The following is a 9,050-nucleotide window of genomic DNA, read 5'->3' on the forward strand; positions in this document are numbered from 1 at the left end:
ACGTACAGAGAAGGAACAGTGATAGGCTTTCTTTAATGGGCCAAACATCAGCGCTTGATTTAGCGCTAAAGAGGAGAGGAAGATGTAAAGCCCCGTTTTTATCTTAATTGAATTTATTTGAGTTAATCAGAGATTACAGAGTTCCCGAGCCGACTTGATTTTGATCAGGGTCCTTTTTGCAAAAATTGGATTTTTCAGGGACTAAAACGCAAATTGTGGATTTTATATATTATCTACTCTTAGAAATTGGTTGACAAAGTCTTCTTCATCCCCTCCAAGCCGTCTCCCTCCATTCTCACGCCTCCAAGCTTTTCCAAGCTTTGGGATTCCAGTCCGAGCACGATCCGGCCGTTGGAATTTATTTCTGAAGGCAGTTTAGCGATCACTGCAGCGAGAGCTCCGTTATATCGTAAGTTTTTCTACGATCGGATACATTCTAGTTTTTGGATGTTGTTAGAATCGTTTGAGATTCGAGTATGTTGTTCTCTACAGAGTTCTGATCGTTTATTATCTGTCGGTTTTGAATTAGAGCGACGTTCAGATTTGTTATGATTTTTGGAAGCCATTTGCGAAAATGTGGATTTTGAGATTGATGGGTTTGCTTTGTTTTGGTTGTCTTAGAATTTTTATGAGGTTATATCGCTATTGAACTGCTGTCTGCGTTGTCGGTTTGTTCAGTTATAGCCGTTATGACGTCGGTTTGAGTTTTGGAGATTTGAACCGTTTTTGAAGTTGTTGAACTTGGCTTGTAAGTCGATCATGGTAATTGATCTTTGATTGTATCTGAACAGATTCGTTTGGAGTTGTCAAGCCCTGTGTTAGCAGCATTTGGTCGTCGAGAATTGGACGAAGAACGGTAAAGAGATTACCTTGAACCGTTGCCTTTTTTGTTGGATTGTTTAGTTGTTGATTAAACCTTTTGTTGTAGCTTATCCAGAGTTGGAACTACTGCATTGAAAGGTAAAAGCATTCATCGTAGCGGGATAGCATACTCGGGACTGTTGGTTCTCGAGTTTCCCCTTTTTAAATCACATATTGCATTGATACTTGTTCTAGCATGTGGAACTTGTATTTGTTGATTGATTGAGTTTTTGTTATGTGGCTTATGTTTATGTTTCTGTTATGCATTCATCTTGAGCCTACTTTGATTTCAGCGGGCAGAACCGCCCTTTTTGTTAGACGTTTGGGAACTATGATTGAGTGGCCTAGGTTGTAGTATTTCGCCTAGTGCTAGCATACTCATTATGGTTGCTCAAAGTCTAGAGGAGTGGGATACGTGGCACCACCTCGATTGGGAGAGTCGGTGAGTCGTTACGTGATCTCATCCTCGGGATCCCAAAAGCAGAGCAATACTCCCGTGTTTATCAGAATCGATATCCTGGTTTTAAAGACATGCATATCATTAACTTCGACTTGAATATGTGGTTTGATAGCATGTTGTATATTCATTACTTGATATGTTGCTTTTACTGGGATTATCATTCTCACCGGTTATCCCGCTGTTGCTTTGTTTTGTATGTGTACTTGGCAACAGGAAGGGCAGGATCAAGTCAACATAGACCTGGTTAGCGTCCAGAGCAAGAGATAGAAGTGAGACTCGTTTAGAAGTCGAATCAGCATGTCAACCTAGTTATGTTTTGCGATCATGTTTAGTCATTCGAACTTCTCGTATATGTTTTGTAAGCAAGAAACGATGTAGGTGCTATCGAATTGAATGTTGCTCTTCCCTAAACCTTTCTTGTATTGTTATTGGAATGTCAAATACTCTTAATGCAAGTGTTTAGGTTTTGATTGAGTTTATTACAGTGCCTTAACTTTTCTGGGCGAGGGGATGGCGCGGGCGCGCGGTTGTTGGCGCGGGCGCGCGGCCTCTTTGCGAGGTATGAGCGCGGGCGCGGTTCCTTTGGCGCGGGCGCGCTGGGATTTGCGGGGCGTAGGCGCGGGCGCGCTGATGTCAGCGCGGGCGCGCGAGCCTCCTTTTAAAAAAATATATATATATATATTGGGTTCTTGATTACTTATCGCTTGTTGTCTGATATTAGTTGTTTAGAAACGAGGTCTCACAAAGAAGAGCTATCGCGCTTCAAGAGAATTGAATTCCAGAAGCTCATGTGCGTCCGCGCGTGTCCTTGAGCGCCCGCCCCGATCGCTGCCATCTCAGATTTTTTTTATTTCGGGCAATTTTTATGGGCTTGATTTTGTGGGCTTTTGTATGTGATATATATAAGAGATTTTTGTCAGACTTAAGGGGGAAGCCGCCACACACACAATACATATATCAGAGATCGTATCTTTCTGTGTGAAATTTCTGAAGGAAATTCTGGAGCTTAATTGAAGAACAAAGACGGAGTTCGATAGACCGGATACGGATTCGACGACGGATTTGTTTTCTTTTTCTTTTATTTATTTTATTCTAAATATGTTTGGATTTATGAATTATTGTTTTATTCAAAATTTTATTATGAACTAATTTTTATAGTCTAGAGGTCGGATGGAATCTGGTATAGATGCTTTTATGAATTTTTGATTTTATTGAATTGAGTTTCTTCTAGATTAATTGTTTTTTTCTAGAATTGATTGTCTTTTCAATTACCTGATCAATAATTGATTTGTAATATTTATTTGAAATCTGGCACTTGGGAGAGGAGATTTTGAATAGGACCATTAGAAACTACACTGTTAATTTTTTATATAGCTCGGGAGAGTGTATAATTTTAACAGATCTTTTAAAAAGAACATTGTTTTGTGATAGATCACTGCGATAAATTCCTAATAGGGATATTGGAATTTAATTGTAGTTGATAAACATTATTTGTTGCTCGGGAGAGGGAAATAATAAACTTAAGTGTTCTTGGCTATTAATTGACTGAAATTCATGAAGATTAATTAATTAGGATTGATTGTTGTTGAAACCAAGTGAAATCTATACCTCTAGACCATTATTCTCTGATTGATATTTATCTGAAATTTGTGTGCGTGCTTTTAAATCTCGTTTGATTATTTATTTTTCTGCAAAATTCTGAGATTTTAATTTTCTAGATAAAGTTTAGACTATTTTAATTACAAGCACTGAATATTTTCATTTTACTCCCAGTGGGATCGATATCTGATTTTATCACTATATTAAAACTTGACACTCGTACGCTTGCGAGAAATTTTCACAACAGTCCCTCGAGGACGCTAGCCTAGGAGGAAAACTTTATGCATTTGTTATTGTGGATGATTTCTCACGTTTCACGTGAACATTATTTTTAGCTCACAAAAATGATGCCTTTGATTATTTTAAAACTTTTGTCAAGCATGTTGAAAATGAGAAAAATCTTTCAATAAAACAGATCCGTAGTGACCACGGAACTGAATTTCAAAATGAAAATTTTACAAATTTTTGTGAAGAGAAAGACATCGGTCACAATGTTTCTTGTCCTAGGACTCCTCAACAAAACGGAGTCGTTGAGAGGAAAAATAGGACACTTGTGAAGATTGCGAGGACCATGATATTTGAGCACTCTCTACCAAAATATTTTTGGGCTGAAGCAATGAACACTGCCTGTTACATCATCAATCGTGTATCAATTAGGCCCATTCTCAAGAAAACTCCATATGAATTATGGAGAGGGAGAAAGCCTAACATTTCATATTTTTGGGCTTCTGGATCCAAATTCTATATCCATAATAATGGTAAGGACAATCTCTGTAAGTTTTATGCCAATCTGACAAGGGCATCTTTCTTGGGTATTCTACTTCAAGTAAGGCTTATAGTGTATTTAATAAAGGTACTTTACTTGTTGAAGAATCTATGCATGTTATATTTGATGAATCTATATCTATAGTTTCTCGTACTAATAACGATGATGTAGAGTTACTTGAAGAAGAGATTACATCTGCAAGCTTAAACGTTGATGTCACTGCAAGTGAGGACACACCACTTCCAAAAGAATGGATGCTTGACAAAGATCATCCTATGGATCTCATCATTGTAAGTCCTTCAAAGGGAGTAACCACTCGTTCATCTCTTAATAATATTTGCAATCATTTTGCATGTGTTTCTAATGTTGAACCTAAGTGTATTGATGATGCATTATTAGATGATTCTTGGATTATAACCATGCAAGATGAATTGAATGAGTTTAAACGTAATGATGTATGGTTTCTTGTTCCTAGATCGCATGATAGATCAATCATTGGTACTAAATGGGTCTTTAGGAATAAACTTGATGAGCATGGTAAAATTACTAGAAATAAAGCTAGACTTATAGCAAAAGGATATAGTCAAGAAGAAGGCATAGATTATGATGAGACATATGCGCCTGTTGCTTGACTAGAATCCATTCGCATGCTAATTTCTTTTGCTTGCTCTAAAAATTTTTAAGTTATTTCAAATGGATGTCAAAAGTGCCTTCTTGAATGGTGAATTAAAATAAGAGGTTTATATTGAACAACCTGATGGCTTTATTGATCATTTATTATCTGGTCATGTTTATAGACTAAATAAAGATTTGTATGGTTTGAAACAAGCTCTTAGCTTGGTATGAAAAATTGTCTACTTTCCTTCTTTCAAATAGTTTTTCAAGAGGAAAGATTGACATTACTTTATTTACCAAAAATGTTAAAGATGATCTCTTGATTGTGCAAATCTATGTCGATGATATAATTTTTGGATCTACTAATGAAACTCTTTGCCAAGAATTCTCCAAGCTTATGCAGGATCACTTTGAGATGAGCATGATGGGGGAACTTAATTATTTCCTCGGACTGCAATCAAACAGTGCAAGGATGGTTTCTTTATAAACCAAGGAAAATACATTAAGGAGATTCTAAAGAAGTTTGGGATGGAGAACTCAAAACCATCATCTACACCAATGAGCACATAAATCATACTCGACAAGGATGAAAATGGTAAATCTATAGATCAATCTTCCTTTCGTAGTATGATTGGCTCCTTACTTTATGCTACTGCTAGTAGACCTGACATTATGTTTAGTGTTTGCTTGTGTGCACGATTTCAATCATGTCCAAAGAAATCACATTTGTTCGCCTTAAAACGCATTTTCAAATATCTTTCAAATACTCCAAATTTTGGCTTGTGGTATTCCAAAAATTATTTCTCTGATTTAAAAGTTTATTGTGATGCCGACTTTGGTGGATATAAGGTAGATAGAAAGAGCACTAGTGGAACCTGTTTCTTTATAGGAAACTGTTTGGTTTCTTGGTTTTCAAAGAAGCAAAATTGTGTTGCGTTCTCAACAACCGAAGCCGAATATATGGCTGTCGGTAGTTGCTGTGCGCAAATTATTTGGATGAAGCATAAATTGCTCTACTATGGTGTCTCTTTTTCAAAAATCCCTATTTTTTGTGATAACACTAGCGCCATATGTCTTATAAAGAATCCGATTCAACATTTGCGCACCAAACATATTGACATTCGTCATTATTTTATTCGTGACCACATCGAACGAAATAAAGTTGAACTTCAATATGTTGACATGAAAAATCAAATTGCTGACATTTTTACAAAACCACTATAAGAAAATACTTTTATTCGTTTGCGTGGTGAACTTGGTATGATTGTGTTTTAATCGCATAAATTAAATTTAATGTCAAATTTAGGGGGAGCTTAATATTAAATCTGAGCAATTTAATTTTGGATAATGAAAATTAATTGTATTTATTCAAATTCATAAAGCTCACATTTTATGTGTATTACTTGTTAAGAGTCTTACTATTCATAAAACTAAGAGGAAAAATCCAAATTCTTTGGAACTGAGTCCGAACGTTGCTTCCGTTCCTTGAACAGACGATCCATTCTCTGCGAGAACGTTGCATACGTTCATAGAACGTTGCGTCCGTTCAAAACTTTCCCCGCCTAATTTTAAAAATTTTCACCAAATTGTGCCGCGAATTTTACCTGCCCAAGCGAGAAAGTTGCGTACGTTCGGTTAACGTTGCGTACGTTCTCACTCAATCCCTACTTATTTCAAAATTTCAATTCAAAATTTCCGCAATTTTTTCCCGCCTAGGCAGAACGTTGCGTCCGTTCGGGCTGATGCCTATATATAGAGGCCGATCCCTTCAAAATTTTCACACCAAAATTCCTCCTTCTTTCTCCCTTTAGTTCGAAAATTTTCTCTCAAATGCCTCCTAGACATGAAGGCGATACCGTCAATCCGAGGTGACGTGATCGTGCTCGTACCCAAACCCATATCCATAATCCTAACCTACCTATATCCGACTTATACAAACCGACTACCATGATAGGAAAATTCTCCAGGGTCGTATTCTTGATCGCACATATTTAGCGCAATCCCATCTTCGTGTGTTGGATTTTATTGACTTCCAACATTGGGGAGAGTTTTTCTAGCCTTCTGATCTTGATTTTATTTATACCTCTCTTATTCATGACTTTTACGCCAATTTTGAACTTGAATTGGGCAGCGATGATATTTATGTTGTTACAATTGTTCAAAATAGATATATTCATTTTTCTTCAGCCGATCTCTCTGCTTGGTTCTCTCTTCCTAGAGATGGACCCAGTCAGTTCTTCTCGCTGAAATGGCATGAAGACAGTCCTGATTTTAGTCGAGCAAAAGCTCTTTCTATTATTCTTGGTCGACTAGCCCATGTTGTTGATGATCGACCAACTCTCAAAATGCTCTGTCCAGATTTTCAAATTGTCCAAAAACTTATCACTTCCTCTATCGTCCCTCGTGCTGGAGCCCACTCCAAGTGAAAATTTTTAGACCTTTATGTTCTTTTTCATATTGTCTCTCAGCGATCTTTTAACCTTACTTGTTTTGTCATCTTTGTTATGCATTATATTGCAAAGAATTCAAAGAAAGTTAGCCTTCCTTTTGCTCGGTTTATTAACCAAATTTTGACTTATTTTGACATAGTTTTTGATGACTTAGACAGAACACCTATCACCGAGACACATATTCTTGATCATACCTCCATTCTTAAAATAGAGTTGTCATTGAATCCTATATTCTCTCGATGGGTGCATGATCCTAGTCATAATTTTGCTCTTTTTCATCCTGTTACTCATTTTCATATTCCTTATTCATCCCTTCCTTCGTCTGTTCAAGAGCAAGGATTTCCTAGTGGTTATACTGACCCGGATATTCCTTCCTTTTCTACTTTTCCTTCATCTTCTTCACCTTTGGGTGATTTTGGTGATTTACCTTTTTCTCCACCTATGATGCCTCAGCCTCCGCCTACACCAGATCCATCTTCCGATCGTCTTTCTGAGTATATTCAGCGGCTAGAACTCAATTTAGATCGCAACTTCTCCGCCATTCATTCTATTCAGACATCTTTCGCGAACTTGTCTTCAGAGATGCGAAACTCCTTTGATGTTGTCAACGATAGACTCACTGTGTTGGAAGAATACTATTATCAAGACCCTTTGGATGATGCTTCTTAGTTTTATATCTTTGTTGTAATTAAATTTTATTTGAAATTTATTTATTAATGAAATTTTTATTACATTGTGCTGTTTATTTATTAGCTTTTTCATTATCACAAAAAGGTGAGATTTAATTTGGTTAAATGTTTAATGAAATTAATAAAATATAAAGGGGGAGAATAAAACTGGATTATGTGATAAAAAAAAATTGTTAAAATTGTTATTAACTTTTTTGAGAATATTAATTTGTTTAAAATATTTCATATTTATTTCCGATATAACCATGTTTTGTGATTATCAAAAAAGGGGAGATTGTTACGCCTTAAACGCATACAAATCTCATAAACGAGATTAATGCTTTTAATACGATAACTTATCTTGTTTTGATAATTACAAAACTAGGTTATTTTTACTAATCATTTATAATGAGACTTTGCAGATTAGATTTTCATTGACAGATAAAATCTTGGAAGTTATTCTGAAGTCTTGTAATGCTCAAAGAACAAAAGCAACGAAGTCTAGATCGGAAGCAACGTTCATGCCTAAAAAAATCACAAGAATCATGGAATTTGACGCAGAACGGACGCAACGAACTGGAGAATGGATGCAACGATCTCAGTCAAAAGCATGATCCAAAAATTAAGGAAGAAATTCTTCCGACCAAATCTGCAGTATGCTGATCGGACGCAGTGATCTACCCAATGGACTCAAAAATCTCAACCGAATTTGCACTATAAATAGAGGCATTTTGAGGTCATTTGGGATAAAGCAACTCACCTTCGAGTCTCTCATGCTTCAAGCAATATTCAAGAAATCTTTCAAGAATTTGAAGCTTCTTTCGAGTCCCTCAAAATATATTTGTATCGAGTTGTAATAAACGCTTGAAAGTTGTTTTTGTATTCACTCGAGTGTGAAGCCTGAGTTGTTTCGAGTTGTGAGGCTATCCTTGGAGCCCTTAAGGCCAAGTTGTATTGAGTTGTAAAGCTATCGGCGCGGTGATCGTGTTGTTGTACGGCTATCCTTGGAGCCATCAAGGCCAAGACGTTTGAAGTGATAGTGGATCCTTGTTTAATCGGCCCTAACTAAGAAGGGGAGACGTAGACGATTTATCATCGACTTCCATAAACATATTCTATCTCTTTTACTGCTTTATTTACTTTACGCATTTATTAACCGCATTTTTTTATTGCTTTTAGTCTACCTCTTGCATACTTGCATAATTGCTTTAAATTGCTAAAGTTGCCAATATAACCTAAATCCCCCCCACCCCACCCCTTTGGGTTCTAACAGAAGTTTTTCATCCAAAATTATGTAAAGGAATTTTAAGAGTCTAAAATAATTATTTGAAGACTTATTTTGAAGAAAATTATGAGATTTATATATATATGTGTGTGTGTGTGTGTGTGTGTGTGTTTGTTTGTTTAAAAGCCTATTTTTCACATAATTAGGCTATTTATGGGCTTTTAAGATGCTTTATGTAGTGACCCGCATCGTGATCACCTACTAATCAGAAGTTAAGCATGAAATTAATAAATAAAATAATCTTAATCAGAGCAACTACAGAATTAAAGTAATTCAAATACCAGGTAAGCAAAACCTAATGGTCAACCCTGCTATCCAGCCATGGTCACCACCTAACCTCCCTGTC

The 9,050-nt window shown here is 36.3% G+C and overlaps 1 long non-coding RNA gene across 1 annotated transcript; it reads left to right on the top strand.

The window, feature by feature from the left end:
* Window positions 1-204: 204 nt before the first annotated feature.
* Window positions 205-964, top strand: LOC140886361 (uncharacterized). Its single transcript, XR_012151531.1, has 3 exons — window positions 205-409; window positions 792-856; window positions 929-964. It is a non-coding gene; the product is annotated as an uncharacterized lncRNA (long non-coding RNA).
* The last annotated feature ends 8,086 nt before the right edge of the window (window positions 965-9,050 follow it).

This window comes from Henckelia pumila, chromosome 3 (assembly GCF_033568475.1).
Source record: "Henckelia pumila isolate YLH828 chromosome 3, ASM3356847v2, whole genome shotgun sequence".
In the NCBI taxonomy this organism is placed as follows: Eukaryota; Viridiplantae; Streptophyta; class Magnoliopsida; order Lamiales; family Gesneriaceae; genus Henckelia; species Henckelia pumila.